The sequence below is a fragment of the Phalangium opilio genome, unplaced genomic scaffold, assembly GCF_054372755.1.
Source record: "Phalangium opilio isolate 3A_F unplaced genomic scaffold, DU_Popi_V2 ptg000500l_1, whole genome shotgun sequence".
NCBI lineage: Eukaryota > Metazoa > Arthropoda > Arachnida > Opiliones > Phalangiidae > Phalangium > Phalangium opilio.
This window is the reverse complement of record NW_028324238.1, coordinates 889,689-903,010: the sequence shown is the minus strand read 5'-3', so window position 1 is coordinate 903,010 and position 13,322 is coordinate 889,689. Positions and strand designations below refer to the sequence as shown.

The 13,322-nt window shown below is 43.0% G+C and overlaps 27 non-coding genes across 27 annotated transcripts; all 27 read right to left on the bottom strand.

Moving 5' to 3' along the window:
• Window positions 1-317: 317 nt before the first annotated feature.
• On the bottom strand, window positions 318-390 carry TRNAF-GAA (transfer RNA phenylalanine (anticodon GAA)). The gene has a single exon. It is a non-coding gene; the product is annotated as a tRNA-Phe (tRNA).
• A 78-nt stretch (window positions 391-468) lies between these two features.
• Window positions 469-541, bottom strand: TRNAF-GAA (transfer RNA phenylalanine (anticodon GAA)). Its single transcript has one exon. It is a non-coding gene; the product is annotated as a tRNA-Phe (tRNA).
• A 228-nt stretch (window positions 542-769) lies between these two features.
• TRNAF-GAA (transfer RNA phenylalanine (anticodon GAA)) lies at window positions 770-842 on the bottom strand. The gene has a single exon. It is a non-coding gene; the product is annotated as a tRNA-Phe (tRNA).
• A 78-nt stretch (window positions 843-920) lies between these two features.
• TRNAF-GAA (transfer RNA phenylalanine (anticodon GAA)) lies at window positions 921-993 on the bottom strand. Its single transcript has one exon. It is a non-coding gene; the product is annotated as a tRNA-Phe (tRNA).
• A 229-nt stretch (window positions 994-1,222) lies between these two features.
• Window positions 1,223-1,295, bottom strand: TRNAF-GAA (transfer RNA phenylalanine (anticodon GAA)). Its single transcript has one exon. It is a non-coding gene; the product is annotated as a tRNA-Phe (tRNA).
• Window positions 1,296-1,523: 228 nt separating this feature from the next.
• On the bottom strand, window positions 1,524-1,596 carry TRNAF-GAA (transfer RNA phenylalanine (anticodon GAA)). The gene has a single exon. It is a non-coding gene; the product is annotated as a tRNA-Phe (tRNA).
• A 78-nt stretch (window positions 1,597-1,674) lies between these two features.
• TRNAF-GAA (transfer RNA phenylalanine (anticodon GAA)) lies at window positions 1,675-1,747 on the bottom strand. Its single transcript has one exon. It is a non-coding gene; the product is annotated as a tRNA-Phe (tRNA).
• A 229-nt stretch (window positions 1,748-1,976) lies between these two features.
• On the bottom strand, window positions 1,977-2,049 carry TRNAF-GAA (transfer RNA phenylalanine (anticodon GAA)). Its single transcript has one exon. It is a non-coding gene; the product is annotated as a tRNA-Phe (tRNA).
• A 228-nt stretch (window positions 2,050-2,277) lies between these two features.
• TRNAF-GAA (transfer RNA phenylalanine (anticodon GAA)) lies at window positions 2,278-2,350 on the bottom strand. The gene has a single exon. It is a non-coding gene; the product is annotated as a tRNA-Phe (tRNA).
• Window positions 2,351-2,579: 229 nt separating this feature from the next.
• TRNAF-GAA (transfer RNA phenylalanine (anticodon GAA)) lies at window positions 2,580-2,652 on the bottom strand. Its single transcript has one exon. It is a non-coding gene; the product is annotated as a tRNA-Phe (tRNA).
• Window positions 2,653-2,730: 78 nt separating this feature from the next.
• On the bottom strand, window positions 2,731-2,803 carry TRNAF-GAA (transfer RNA phenylalanine (anticodon GAA)). The gene has a single exon. It is a non-coding gene; the product is annotated as a tRNA-Phe (tRNA).
• A 228-nt stretch (window positions 2,804-3,031) lies between these two features.
• Window positions 3,032-3,104, bottom strand: TRNAF-GAA (transfer RNA phenylalanine (anticodon GAA)). The gene has a single exon. It is a non-coding gene; the product is annotated as a tRNA-Phe (tRNA).
• A 78-nt stretch (window positions 3,105-3,182) lies between these two features.
• Window positions 3,183-3,255, bottom strand: TRNAF-GAA (transfer RNA phenylalanine (anticodon GAA)). The gene has a single exon. It is a non-coding gene; the product is annotated as a tRNA-Phe (tRNA).
• Window positions 3,256-3,332: 77 nt separating this feature from the next.
• On the bottom strand, window positions 3,333-3,405 carry TRNAF-GAA (transfer RNA phenylalanine (anticodon GAA)). The gene has a single exon. It is a non-coding gene; the product is annotated as a tRNA-Phe (tRNA).
• Window positions 3,406-4,235: 830 nt separating this feature from the next.
• TRNAF-GAA (transfer RNA phenylalanine (anticodon GAA)) lies at window positions 4,236-4,308 on the bottom strand. Its single transcript has one exon. It is a non-coding gene; the product is annotated as a tRNA-Phe (tRNA).
• Window positions 4,309-4,385: 77 nt separating this feature from the next.
• TRNAF-GAA (transfer RNA phenylalanine (anticodon GAA)) lies at window positions 4,386-4,458 on the bottom strand. Its single transcript has one exon. It is a non-coding gene; the product is annotated as a tRNA-Phe (tRNA).
• Window positions 4,459-4,536: 78 nt separating this feature from the next.
• Window positions 4,537-4,609, bottom strand: TRNAF-GAA (transfer RNA phenylalanine (anticodon GAA)). The gene has a single exon. It is a non-coding gene; the product is annotated as a tRNA-Phe (tRNA).
• A 228-nt stretch (window positions 4,610-4,837) lies between these two features.
• TRNAF-GAA (transfer RNA phenylalanine (anticodon GAA)) lies at window positions 4,838-4,910 on the bottom strand. The gene has a single exon. It is a non-coding gene; the product is annotated as a tRNA-Phe (tRNA).
• A 229-nt stretch (window positions 4,911-5,139) lies between these two features.
• TRNAF-GAA (transfer RNA phenylalanine (anticodon GAA)) lies at window positions 5,140-5,212 on the bottom strand. The gene has a single exon. It is a non-coding gene; the product is annotated as a tRNA-Phe (tRNA).
• Window positions 5,213-5,742: 530 nt separating this feature from the next.
• TRNAF-GAA (transfer RNA phenylalanine (anticodon GAA)) lies at window positions 5,743-5,815 on the bottom strand. Its single transcript has one exon. It is a non-coding gene; the product is annotated as a tRNA-Phe (tRNA).
• Window positions 5,816-5,893: 78 nt separating this feature from the next.
• On the bottom strand, window positions 5,894-5,966 carry TRNAF-GAA (transfer RNA phenylalanine (anticodon GAA)). Its single transcript has one exon. It is a non-coding gene; the product is annotated as a tRNA-Phe (tRNA).
• Window positions 5,967-6,494: 528 nt separating this feature from the next.
• Window positions 6,495-6,567, bottom strand: TRNAF-GAA (transfer RNA phenylalanine (anticodon GAA)). The gene has a single exon. It is a non-coding gene; the product is annotated as a tRNA-Phe (tRNA).
• A 1,407-nt stretch (window positions 6,568-7,974) lies between these two features.
• Window positions 7,975-8,047, bottom strand: TRNAF-GAA (transfer RNA phenylalanine (anticodon GAA)). The gene has a single exon. It is a non-coding gene; the product is annotated as a tRNA-Phe (tRNA).
• A 666-nt stretch (window positions 8,048-8,713) lies between these two features.
• On the bottom strand, window positions 8,714-8,786 carry TRNAF-GAA (transfer RNA phenylalanine (anticodon GAA)). The gene has a single exon. It is a non-coding gene; the product is annotated as a tRNA-Phe (tRNA).
• Window positions 8,787-9,162: 376 nt separating this feature from the next.
• On the bottom strand, window positions 9,163-9,235 carry TRNAF-GAA (transfer RNA phenylalanine (anticodon GAA)). Its single transcript has one exon. It is a non-coding gene; the product is annotated as a tRNA-Phe (tRNA).
• A 1,558-nt stretch (window positions 9,236-10,793) lies between these two features.
• Window positions 10,794-10,866, bottom strand: TRNAF-GAA (transfer RNA phenylalanine (anticodon GAA)). Its single transcript has one exon. It is a non-coding gene; the product is annotated as a tRNA-Phe (tRNA).
• A 518-nt stretch (window positions 10,867-11,384) lies between these two features.
• Window positions 11,385-11,457, bottom strand: TRNAF-GAA (transfer RNA phenylalanine (anticodon GAA)). The gene has a single exon. It is a non-coding gene; the product is annotated as a tRNA-Phe (tRNA).
• Between the last annotated feature and the right edge of the window lie 1,865 nt (window positions 11,458-13,322).

Sequence of the window (13,322 nt, the reverse complement as noted above, 5' to 3'; positions counted from 1 at the left end):
CAAAAGCCTTTCTTGTTGCCGAAACCCGGGATCGAACCAGGGACGTTTAGATGTTCAGTCTAACGCTCTCCCAACTGAGCTATTTCGGCTCTTTTTCACGCAACCAGAAAACTTTGCATAGGAAAACAGCTTACGTTAATGTATACGACCCAAAAGCCTTTCTTGTTGCCGTAATCCGGGATCGAACCAGGGACCTTTAGATCTTGAGTCTAACGCTCTCCCAACTGACCTATTTCGGCTCTTTTTCACGCAACCAGGGAAACTTTGCATAGGAAAACAGTTTACTTTAATGTATACGACCCAAAAGCCCTTCTTGTTGCCGAAACCCGGGATCAAACCAGGGACCTTTAGATTTTCAGTCTAACGCTCTCCCAACTGAGCTATTTCGGCTCTTTTTCCTGCAACCAGGGAAATTTTGCTTGGGAAAACAGTTTGCTTTAATGTATACGAACCAAAAGCCTTTCTTGTTGCCGAAACCCGGGATCGAACCAGGGACCTTTAGATCTTCAGTCTAACGCTCTCCCAACTGAGCTATTTCGGCTCTTTTTCATGCAAACAGGGAAACGTTTCTGAAGCAAATAATTTACTTTAAGAGACACGATCCAAAAAGATCTCATATTGCCGAAACCCGGGAAGAACAAGGGACCTTTAAGTCTTCAGTCTAACGCTCTCCCAACTGAGCTATTTCGGCTCTTTTTCACGCAACCAGGGAAACTTTGCATAGGAAAACAGTTTACTTTAATGTATACGACCCAAAAGCCTTTCTTGTTGCCGAAACCCGGGATCGAACCAGGGACCTTTAGATTTTCAGTCTAACGCTCTCCCAACTGAGCTATTTCGGCTCTTTTTCCTGCAACCAGGGAAACATTGCTTGGGAAAACAGTTTGCTTTAATGTATACGAACCAAAAGCCTTTCTTGTTGCCGAAACCCGGGATCGAACCAGGGACCTTTAGATCTTCAGTCTAACGCTCTCCCAACTGAGCGATTTCGGCTCTTTTTCGTGCAAACAGGGAAACTTTTCTGAAGCAAATAATTTACTTTAAAATACACGATCCAAAAAGATTTCATGTTGCCGAAACCCGGCATCGAACCAGGGACCTTTAGATCTTCAGTTCAACGCTCTCCCAAATGAGCTATTTCGGCTCTCTTTCGTGCAAACAGGGAAACTTTTCTGAAGCAAATAATTTACTTTAAGATACACGATCCAAAAAGATTTCATATTGCCGAAACCCGGGATCGAACCAGGGACCTTTAGATCTTCAGTCTAACGCTCTCCCAACTGAGCTATTTCGGCTCTTTTTCCTGCAACCAGGGAAAATTTGCATAGGAAAACAGTTTACTTTAATGTATACGATCCAACAGCCTTTCTTGTTGCCGAAACCCGGAATCGAAGCAGGGACCTTCAGATCTTCAGTCTAACGCACTCCCAACTGCGCTATTTCGGCTCTTTTTCATGCAACCAGGGAAACTTTTCTTTGGAAATAATTTACTTTAAAATACACGATCCAAAAAGATTTCATATTGCCGAAACCCGGGATCGAACCAGGGACCTTTAGATCTTCAGTCTAACGCTCTCCCAACTGAGCTATTTCGGCTCTTTTTCCTGCAACCAGGGAAAATTTGCATAGGAAAACAGTTTACTTTAATGTATACGACCCAACAGCCTTTCTTGTTGCCGAAACCCGGAATCGAACCAGGGACCTTTAGATCTTCAGTCTAACGCTCTCCCAACTGAGCGATTTCGGCTCTTTTTCGTGCAAACAGGGAAACTTTTCTGAAGCAAATAATTTACTTTAAAATACACGATCCAAAAAGATTTCATGTTGCCGAAACCCGGCATCGAACCAGGGACCTTTAGATCTTCAGTTCAACGCTCTCCCAAATGAGCTATTTCGGCTCTCTTTCGTGCAAACAGGGAAACTTTTCTGAAGCAAATAATTTACTTTAAGATACACGATCCAAAAAGATTTCATATTGCCGAAACCCGGGATCGAACCAGGGACCTTTAGATCTTCAGTCTAACGCTCTCCCAACTGAGCTATTTCGGCTCTTTTTCCTGCAACCAGGGAAAATTTGCATAGGAAAACAGTTTACTTTAATGTATACGATCCAACAGCCTTTCTTGTTGCCGAAACCCGGAATCGAAGCAGGGACCTTCAGATCTTCAGTCTAACGCACTCCCAACTGCGCTATTTCGGCTCTTTTTCATGCAACCAGGGAAACTTTTCTTTGGAAATAATTTACTTTAAAATACACGATCCAAAAAGATTTCATATTGCCGAAACCCGGGATCGAACCAGGGACCTTTAGATCTTCAGTCTAACGCTCTCCCAACTGAGCTATTTCGGCTCTTTTTCCTGCAACCAGGGAAAATTTGCATAGGAAAACAGTTTACTTTAATGTATACGACCCAACAGCCTTTCTTGTTGCCGAAACCCGGAATCGAACCAGGGACCTTTAGATCTTCAGTTCCACGCTCTCCCAAATGAGCTATTTCGGCTCTCTTTCGTGCAAACAGGGAAACTTTTCTGAAGCAAATAATTTACTTTAAGATACACGATCCAAAAAGATTTCATATTGCCGAAACCCGGGATCGAACCAGGGACCTTTAGATCTTCAGTCTAACGCTCTCCCAACTGAGCTATTTCGGCTCTTTTTCACGCAACCAGGGAAACTTTGCATAGGAAAACAGTTTACTTTAATGTATACGACCCAAAAGCCTTTCTTGTTGCCGAAACCCGGGATCGAACCAGGGACCTTTAGATTTTCAGTCTAACGCTCTCCCAACTGAGCTATTTCGGCTCTTTTTCCTGCAACCAGGCAAATTTTGCATAGGAAAACAGTTTACTTTAATGTATACGACCCAAAAGCCTTTCTTGTTGCCGAAACCCGGGATCGAACCAGGGACCTTTAGATCTTCAGTCTAACGCTCTCCCAACTGAGATATTTCGGCTCTTTTTCACGCAACCAGAAAACTTTGCATAGGAAAACAGTTTACGTTAATGTATACGACCCAAAAGCCTTTCTTGTTGCCGAAACCCGGGATCGAACCAGGGGCCTTTAGATCTTCAGTCTAACGCTCTCCCAACTGAGCTATTTCGGCTCTTTTTCCTGCAACCAGGGAAAATTTGCATAGGAAAACAGTTTACTTTAATGTATACGACCCAACAGCCTTTCTTGTTGCTGAAACCCGGGATCGAACCAGGGACCTTTAGATCTTCAGTCTAACGCTCTCCCAACTGAGCTATTTCGGCTCTTTTTCATGCAACCAGGGAAACTTTCCTTTGGAAATAATTTACTTTAAGATGCACTATACAAAAACATTTCATATTGCCGAAACCCGGGATCGAACCAGGGACCTTTAGATCTTCAGTCTAACGCTCTCCCAACTGAGCTATTTCGGCTCTTTTTCCTGCAACCAGGGAAAATTTGCATAGGAAAACAGTTTACTTTAATGTATACGACCCAACAGCCTTTCTTGTTGCCGAAACCCGGAATCGAAGCAGGGACCTTCAGATCTTCAGTCTAACGCTCTCCCAACTGCGCTATTTCGGCTCTATTTCATGCAACCAGGGAAACTTTCCTTTGGAAATAATTTACTTTAAAATACACGATCCAAAAAGATTTCATGTTGCTGCAACCCGGCATCGAACCAGGGACCTTTAGATCTTCAGTCTAACGCTCTCCTGACTGAGCTATTTCGGCTCTTTTTCATGCAACCAGGGAAACTTTCCTTTGGAAATAATTTACTTTAAGATACACGATCCAAAAAGATTTCATTTTGCCGAAACCCGCAATCGAACCAGGGACCTTTAGATATTCAGTCTAACGCTCTCCCAACTGAGCTTTTTCGGCTCTCTTTCATGCAAACAGGAAAACTTTACTGAAGCAAATAATTTACTTTAAGATACACGACGCAAAAATCACACGTGTTGCAGAAACATGGGATCGAACCAGGGACCTTTTGATCTTCAGTCTAACGCTCTCCCAAGTGAGCTATTTCGGCTGTTTTTCACGCAACCAGGGAAAATTTGCTTAGGAAAACAGATTACTTTAATGTATACGACCCAAAAGCCTTTCTTGTTGCCGAAACCCGGGATCGAACCAGGGATCTTAGATCTTCAGTCTAACGCTCTCCCAACTGATCTATTTCGGCTCTTTTCCATGCAAACAGGGAAACTTCGCTTGGGAAAACAGTTTGCTTTAATGTATACGAACCAAAAGCCTTTCTTGTTGCCGAAACCCGGGATCGAACCAGGGACCTTTAGATCTTCAGTCTAACGCTCTCCCAACTGAGCTATTTCGGCTCTTGTTCATGCAACCAGGGAAACTTTCCTTTGGAAGTAATTTACTTTAAGATTCACGACCCAAAAAGATTTCATATTGCCGAAACCCGGGATCGAACCAGGGACCTTTAGATCTTCAGTCTAACGCTCTCCCAACTGAGCTATTTCGGCTCATTTTCACGCATACAGGGAAACTTTGCATAGGAAAACAGTTTACTTTAATGTATACGACCCAAAAGCCTTTCTTGTTGCCGAAACCCGGGATCGAACCAGGGACCTTTAGATCTTCAGTCTAACGCTCTCCCAACTGAGCTATTTCGGCTCTTTTTCACGCAACCAGAAAACTTTGCATAGAAAAACAGTTTACGTTAATGTATACGACCCAAAAGCCTTTCTTGTTGCCGTAATCCGGGATCGAACCAGGGACCTTTAGATCTTGAGTCTAACGCTCTCCCAACTGACCTATTTCGGCTCTTTTTCACGCAACCAGGGAAACTTTGCATAGGAAAACAGTTTACTTTAATGTATACGACCCAAAAGCCTTTCTTGTTGCCGAAACCCGGGATCGAACCAGGGGCCTTTAGATTTTCAGTCTAACGCTCTCCCAACTGAGCTATTTCGGCTCTTTTTCCTGCAACCAGGGAAACATTACTTGGGAAAACAGTTTGCTTTAATGTATACGAACCAAAAGCCTTTCTTGTTGCCGAAACCCGGGATCGAACCAGGGACCTTTAGATCTTCAGTCTAACGCTCTCCCAACTGATCTATTTCGGCTCTTTTCCATGCAAACAGGGAAACTTTGCTTGGGAAAACAGTTTGCTTTAATGTATACGAACCAAAAGCCTTTCTTGTTGCCGAAACCCGGGATCGAACCAGGGACCTTTAGATCTTCAGTCTAACGCTCTCCCAACTGAGCTATTTCGACTCTTTTTCCTGCAACCAGGGAAACTTTGCATAGGAAAACAGTTTACTTTAATGTATACGACCCAAAAGCCTTTCTTGTTGCCGAAACCCGGGATCGAACCAGGGACCTTTAGATCTTCAGTCTAACGGTCTCCCAACTGAGCTATTTCGGATCTTTTTCCTGCAACCAGGGAAAATTTGCATAGGAAAACAGTTTACTTTAATGTATACGACCCAACAGCCTTTCTTGTTGCCGAAACCCGGAATCGAAGCAGGGACCTTTAGATTTTCAGTCTAACGCTCTCCCAACTGAGCTATTTTGGCTCTTTTTCCTGCAACCAGGGAAACTTGGATTGGGAAAACAGTTTGCTTTAATGTATACGAACCAAAAGCCTTTCTTGTTGCCGAAAGCCAGGATCGAACCAGGGACCTTTAGATCTTCAGTCTAACGCTCTCCCAACTGAGCTATTTCGGCTCTTTTTCATGCAACCAGGGAAACTTTCCTTTGGAAATAATTTACTTTAAAATACACGATCCAAAAAGATTTCATGTTGCCGAAACCCGGAATCGAACCAGGGACCTTTAGATCTTCAGTCTAACGCTCTCCCAACTGAGCTATTTCAGCTCTTTTTCAGGCAACCAGGGAAACTTTGCATAGGAAAACAGTTTACTTTAATGTATACGACTCAAAAGCCTTTCTTGTTGCCGAAACCCGGGATCGAACCAGGGACCTTTAGATCTTCAGTCTAACGCTCTCCCAACTGAGCTATTTCGGCTCTCTTTCATGCAAACAGGGAAACGTTACTGAAGCAAATAGTTTACTTAAAGATACACGACCCAAAAAGCACTCGTGTTGCCGAAACCCGGGATCGAACCACGGACCTCTAGATCTTCAGTCTAACGCTCTTCCAACTGAGCTATTTCGGCTCTTTTCACGCAACCAGGGAAACTTTGCATAGGAAAACAGTTTACCTTAATGTATACGACCCAAACGCCTTTCTTGTTGCCGAAACCCGGAATCGAACCAGGCATCTTTAGATCTTCAGTCCAACGCTCTCCCAACTGAGCTATTTCGGCTCGTTTTATGCAACCAGGGAAACTTTCCTTTGGAAATAATTTACTTTAAGATACACGATCCAAAAACATTCCATATTGCCGAAACCCGGGATCGAACCAGCGACCTTTAGATCTTCAGTTTAACGCTCTCCCAACAGAGCTATTTCGGCTCTCTTTCATGCAAACAGGGAAACTTTACTGAAGCAATTAATTTACTTAAAGATACACGACCCAAAAGCCTTTCTTGTTGCCGAAACCCGGGATCGAACCAGGGACCTTTAGATCTTCAGTCTAACGCTCTCCCAACTGAGCAATTTCGGCTCGTTTTCACGCAACCCGGGAAACTTTGCATAGGAAAACAGGTTACGTTAATATATACGACCCAAAAGCCTTTCTTGTTGCCAAAACGCGGGACCTTTAGATCTTCAGTCTAACGCTCTCCCAACTGAGCTATTTTGGCTCGTTTTCACGCAACCCGGGAAACTTTGCATAGGAAAACAGTTCAAGTTAATGTATACGACCCAAAAGCCTTTCTTGTTGCCGAAACCCGGAATCGAACCAGGGACCTTTAGATCTTCAGTCTAAAGCTCTCCCAACTGAGCTTTTTCGGCTCTTTTTCATGCAACAAGGGAAACTTTCCTTTGGAAATATTTTACTTTAAGATACACGATCCAAAAAGATTTCATATTGCCGAAACCCGAGAACGAACCTTGGACCTTTAGATCTTCAGTTTAACGCCTTCCCAACTGAGCTATTTCGGCTCTTTTTCATGCAACCAAGGAAACTTTCATTTGGAAATAATTTACTTTAAGATACACTATACAAAAACATTTCATATTGCCGAAATCCGGGATCGAACCAGGGACCTTTAGATCTTCAGTCTAACGCTCTCCCAACTGAGCAATTTCGGCTCTTTTTCACGCAACCAGGGAAACTTTCCTTTGGAAATAATTTACTTTAAGATACACGATCCAAAAAGATTTCATATTACCGAAACCCGGGATTGAACCAGGGACCTTTAGATCTTCAGTCTAACGCTCTCCCAACAGAGCTTTTTCGGCTCTTTTTCATGCAACAAGGGAAACTTTCCTTTGGAAATATTTTACTTTAAGATACACGATCCAAAAACATTTCATATTGCCGAAACCCGGGATCGAACCTTGGACCTTTAAATCTTCAGTTTAACGCCTTCCCAACTGAGCTATTTCGGCTCTTTTTCATGCAACCAAGGAAACTTTCATTTGGAAATAATTTACTTTAAGATACACGATCCAAAAAGATATCATATTACCGAACCCCGGGATTGAACCAGGGACCTTTAGATCTTCAGTCTAACGCTCTCCCAACTGAGCTATTTCGGCTCTTTTTCACGCAACCAGGGAAACTTTGCATAGGAAAACAGTTTACTTTAATGTATACGACCCAAAAGCCTTTCTTGTTGCAAAAAACCAGGATCGAACCAGGGACCTTTAGATCTTCAGTCTAACGCTCTCCCAACTGAGCTATTTCGGCTCTTTTTCACGCATCCAGGGAACCTTTGCATAGGAAAACAGTTTACGTTAATGTATACGACCCAAAAGCCTTTCTTGTTGCCGAAATCGGGACCTTTAGATCTTCAGTCTAACGCTCTCCCAACTGAACTATTTCGGCTCTCTTTTATGCAAACAGAAAAACTTTACTGAAGCAAATAATTTACTTAAAGATACACGACCCAAAAGCCTTTCTTGTTGCCGAAACCCGGGATCGAACCAGGGACCTTTAGATCTTCAGTCTAACGCTCTCTCAACTGAGCTATTTCGGCTCGTTTTCACGCAACCCGGGAAACTTTGCATAGGAAAACAGGTTACGTTAATGTATACGACCCAAAAGCCTTTCTTGTTGCCAAAACGCGGGACCTTTAGATCTTCAGTCTAACGCTCTCCCAACTGAGCTATTTTGGCTCGTTTTCACGCAACCCGGGAAACTTTGCATAGGAAAACAGTTCACGTTAATGTATACGACCCAAAAGCCTTTCTTGTTGCCGAAACCCGGAATCGAACCAGGGACCTTTAGATCTTCAGTCTAAAGCTCTCCCAACTGAGCTTTTTCGGCTCTTTTTCATGCAACAAGGGAAACTTTCCTTTGGAAATATTTTACTTTAAGATACACGATCCAAAAAGATTTCATATTGCCGAAACCCGGGATCGAACCTTGGACCTTTAGATCTTCAGTTTAACGCCTTCCCAACTGAGCTATTTCGGCTCTTTTTCATGCAACCAAGGAAACTTTCATTTGGAAATAATTTACTTTAAGATACACTATACAAAACATTTCATATTGCCGAAATCCGGGAACGAACCAGGGACCTTTAGATCTTCAGTCTAACGCTCTCCCAACTGAGCAATTTCGGCTCTTTTTCACGCAACCAGGGAAACTTTCCTTTGGAAATAATTTACTTTAAGATACACGATCCAAAAAGATTTCATATTACCGAAACCCGGGATTGAACCAGGGACCTTTAGATCTTCAGTCTAACGCTCTCCCAACTGAGCTATTTCGGCTCTTTTTCACGCAACCAGGGAAACTTTGCATAGGAAAACAGTTTACTTTAATGTATACGACCCAAAAGCCTTTCTTGTTGCAAAAAACCGGGATCGAACCAGGGACCTATAGATCTTCAGTCTAACGCTCTCCCAACTGAGCTATTTCCGTATTTCGGCTCTTTTTCACGCATCCAGGGAACCTTTGCATAGGAAAACAGTTTACGTTAATGTATACGACCCAAATGCCTTTCTTGTTGCCGAAACCCGGGACCTTTAGATCTTCAGTCTAACGCTCTCCCAACTGAACTATTTCGGCTCTCTTTTATGCAAACAGAAAAACTTTACTGAAGCAAATAATTTACTTAAAGATACACGACCCAAAAGCCTTTCTTGTTGCCGAAACCCGGGATCGAACCAGGGACCTTTAGATCTTCAGTCTAACGCTCTCCCAACTGAGCTATTTCGGCTCTTTTTCACGCAACCCGGGAAACTTTGCATAGGAAAACAGTTTACGTTAATGTATACGACCCAAAAGCCTTTCTCGTTGCAAATAACCGGGATCGAACAAGGGACCTTTAGATCTTCAGTCTATCGCTCTCCCAACTGAGCTATTTCGGCTCTTTTTCACGCAACCAGGGAACCTTTCCATAGGAAAACAGTTTACGTTAATGTATACGACCAAAAAACTTTCTTGTTGCCGAAACCCGGGACCTTTAGACCTTCAGTCTAACGCTCTCCCAACTGAACTATTTCGGCTCTCTTTCATGCAAACAGGGAAACTTTACTGAAGCAAATAATTTACTTAAAGATACACGACCCTAAAACCACTCGTGTTGCCGAAACCCGGGATCGACCCAGGGACCTTTAGATCTTCAGTCTAACGCTCTCCCAACTGAGCTATTTCGGCTCTCTTTCGTGCAAACAGGGAAACTTTACTGAAGCAAATAATTAACTTTAAGATACACGATCCAAAAGCCTTTCTTGTTGCCGAAACCCGGGATCGAACCAGGGACCTTTAGATCTTCAGTCTAACGCTCTTCCAACTTAGCTATATCGGCTCTTTTTCACGCAACCAGGGAAACTTTCCTTTGGAAATAATTTACTTTAAGATACACGATCCAAAAAGATTTCATATTGCCGAAACCCGGGATCGAACCAGGGACCTTTAGATCTTCAGTCTAACGCTCCCCCAACTAAGCTATTTCGGCTCTTTTTCACGCAACCAGGGAAACTTTGCATAGGAAAACAGTTTACTTTAATGTATACGACCCAAAAGCCTTTCTTGTTGCAAAAAACCGGGATCGAACCAGGGACCTATAGATCTTCAGTCTAACGCTCTCCCAACTGAGCTATTTCCGTATTTCGGCTCTTTTTCACGCATCCAGGGAACCTTTGCATAGGAAAACAGTTTACGTTAATGTATACGACCCAAATGCCTTTCTTGTTGCCGAAACCCGGGACCTTTAGATCTTCAGTCTAACGCTCTCCCAACTGAACTATTTCGGCTCTCTTTTATGCAAACAGAAAAACTTTACTGAAGCAAATAATTTACTTAAAGATACACGACCCAAAAGCCTTTCTTGTTGCCGAAACCCGGGATCGAACCAGGGACCTTTAGATCTTCAGTCTAACGCTCCCCCAACTAAGCTATTTCGGCTCTTTTTCACGCAACCAGGGAAACTTTGCATAGGAAAACAGTTTACTTTAATGTATACGACCCAAAAGCCTTTCTCATTGCAAATAACCGGGATCGAACAAGGGACCTTTAGATCTTCAGTCTATCGCTCTCCCAACTGAGCTATTTCGGCTCTTTTTCACGCAACCAGGGAACCTTTCCATAGGAAAACAGTTTACGTTAATGTATACGACCCAAAAGCCTTTCTTGTTGCCGAAACCCGGGACCTTTAGACCTTCAGTCTAACGCTCTCCCAACTGAACTATTTCGGCTCTCTTTCATGCAAACAGGGAAACTTTACTGAAGCAAGTAATTTACTTAAAGATACACGACCCTAAAACCACTCGTGTTGCCGAAACCCGGGATCGAACCAGGGACCTTTAGATCTTCAGTCTAACGCTCTCCCAACTGAGCTATTTTGGCTCTCTTTCGTGCAAACAGGGAAACTTTACTGAAGCAAATAATTTACTTTAAGATACACGATCCAAAAGCCTTTCTTGTTGCCGAAACCCGGGATCGAACCAGGGACCTTTAGATCTTCAGTGTAACGCTCTCCCAACTGAGCTATTTCGGCTCTTTTTCACGCAACCAGGGAAACTTTGCATAGGAAAACAGTTTACTTTAATGTATACGACCCAAAAGCCTTTCTTGTTGCAAAAAACCAGGATCGAACCAGGGACCTTTAGATCTTCAGTCTAACGCTCTCCCAACTGAGCTATTTCGGCTCTTTTTCACGCATCCAGGGAACCTTTGCATAGGAAAACAGTTTACGTTAATGTATACGACCCAAAAGCCTTTCTTGTTGCCGAAATCGGGACCTTTAGATCTTCAGTCTAACGCTCTCCCAACTGAACTATTTCGGCTCTCTTTTATGCAAACAGAAAAACTTTACTGAAGCAAATAATTTACTTAAAGATACACGACCCAAAAGCCTTTCTTGTTGCCGAAACCCGGGATCGAACCAGGGACCTTTAGATCTTCAGTCTAACGCTCTCTCAACTGAGCTATTTCGGCTCGTTTTCACGCAACCCGGGAAACTTTACATAGGAAAACAGGTTACGTTAATGTATACGACCCAAAAGCCTTTCTTGTTGCCAAAACGCGGGACCTTTAGATCTTCAGTCTAACGCTCTCCCAACTGAGCTATTTTGGCTCGTTTTCACGCAACCCGGGAAACTTTGCATAGGAAAACAGTTCACGTTAATGTATACGACCCAAAAGCCTTTCTTGTTGCCGAAACCCGGAATCGAACCAGGGACCTTTAGATCTTCAGTCTAAAGCTCTCCCAACTGAGCTTTTTCGGCTCTTTTTCATGCAACAAGGGAAACTTTCCTTTGGAAATATTTTACTTTAAGATACACGATCCAAAAAGATTTCATATTGCCGAAACCCGGGATCGAACCTTGGACCTTTAGATCTTCAGTTTAACGCCTTCCCAACTGAGCTATTTCGGCTCTTTTTCATGCAACCAAGGAAACTTTCATTTGGAAATAATTTACTTTAAGATACACTATACAAAACATTTCATATTGCCGAAATCCGGGAACGAACCAGGGACCTTTAGATCTTCAGTTGTAACACTTTTGAGTAACACTATAAGAATTAAATTTCGCCTCCACACCCAGTGCATCCTCCCTTGTCAATATTTACGACACCATAGGCTACGTGACAATCGTCACGTAGTCGTTCGACTTTAAAGAAAAGAGTTACGCTCGTCTTAGTAGTCCTGAAGGAGCCTGCAGGTAGAAGGTGTGGCGGGAATTACTCTCTCGTCTATCGGACCTCACGATATGACCGACCGCTTATGAAACGTGCGAGAATGTCGCGCGTACGAACCAAGGACGAAATCGAAGAGCGCATCATCGAACTAATTAAATACGGTACCGTATACAGCCTTTTTATGTACTACTCAAGGAAACCAAAATCTGAGTCAAGACCAAGTGTTTACTTTTGAACTAAGAACGATATATATATATTATGTTTTCAATGTTGGCACTTAATGCTTAGTACCCTAGACATCCACTTAAAGAATAATGAATTAACAACTTAAATAAACATAATTAAATAAAAAGTGTCACATTTTGGGGGTCCGTCCGGGATTCTATACAACATAATTACAACATAATTAACGAACCCCGGATAATGTTAAGCGTGTTAGACGCTCTATTCATTTGTTCAATGTCCTTTTATTTTTACGTTTAATTGTAAGCGTTTTAGACGCTCTATATCTCGTTACCCTTTGCTAGTTGGTCACTTCCACTTCATTTCTTTTACGACCTTACTACGGAGTAAAGCTGGTCTTATAGCATTTCAATAGCCCTTACGCGACACAACGATTTGTGGATTATGCGCGCATGGCTAGTTATTCCCTAGTTCATTCCCAGTCTTGTCGCCCGTCCTTGGGAAGATTTTTTGCTTGCGAGGAATGTGTACACCTCCATTCCGCCATTTCTATAAGTGCGAGGGAAGCTAGGGCCCGCCATAGAAACCTCGTTCGCGAACAGCAACAAAACGTGAGAAATATGGCTGACCCTATTGATCAGACAGAAATTATTCGGCAATTACAAGAACAAATCGCTAATCTCACAACCCAAATTCAAAATCAAAATCGCCGACCTAGAGAGGATGATAATGATGAATTTCGAAATGCCGGGCCTGGCCTACGTAATCTTCAGGGGGCTATGCCCGCCGCGGAGGCGCTTCCCCAAGCTTGGGCACCCCCTGTTGCCCTCCCCTCTTTTTCAGGTAGTTACGCCGAGGGGAACGCCAAGGAATTTCTTCAAAAGGCCAGACAAATTTTATTATCTCGCGGCTGCCCTGACGATATTTTTCTTCGCCATTGGGTACCCTGTATGCTAACAGGAGCTGCCTTTGAGTGG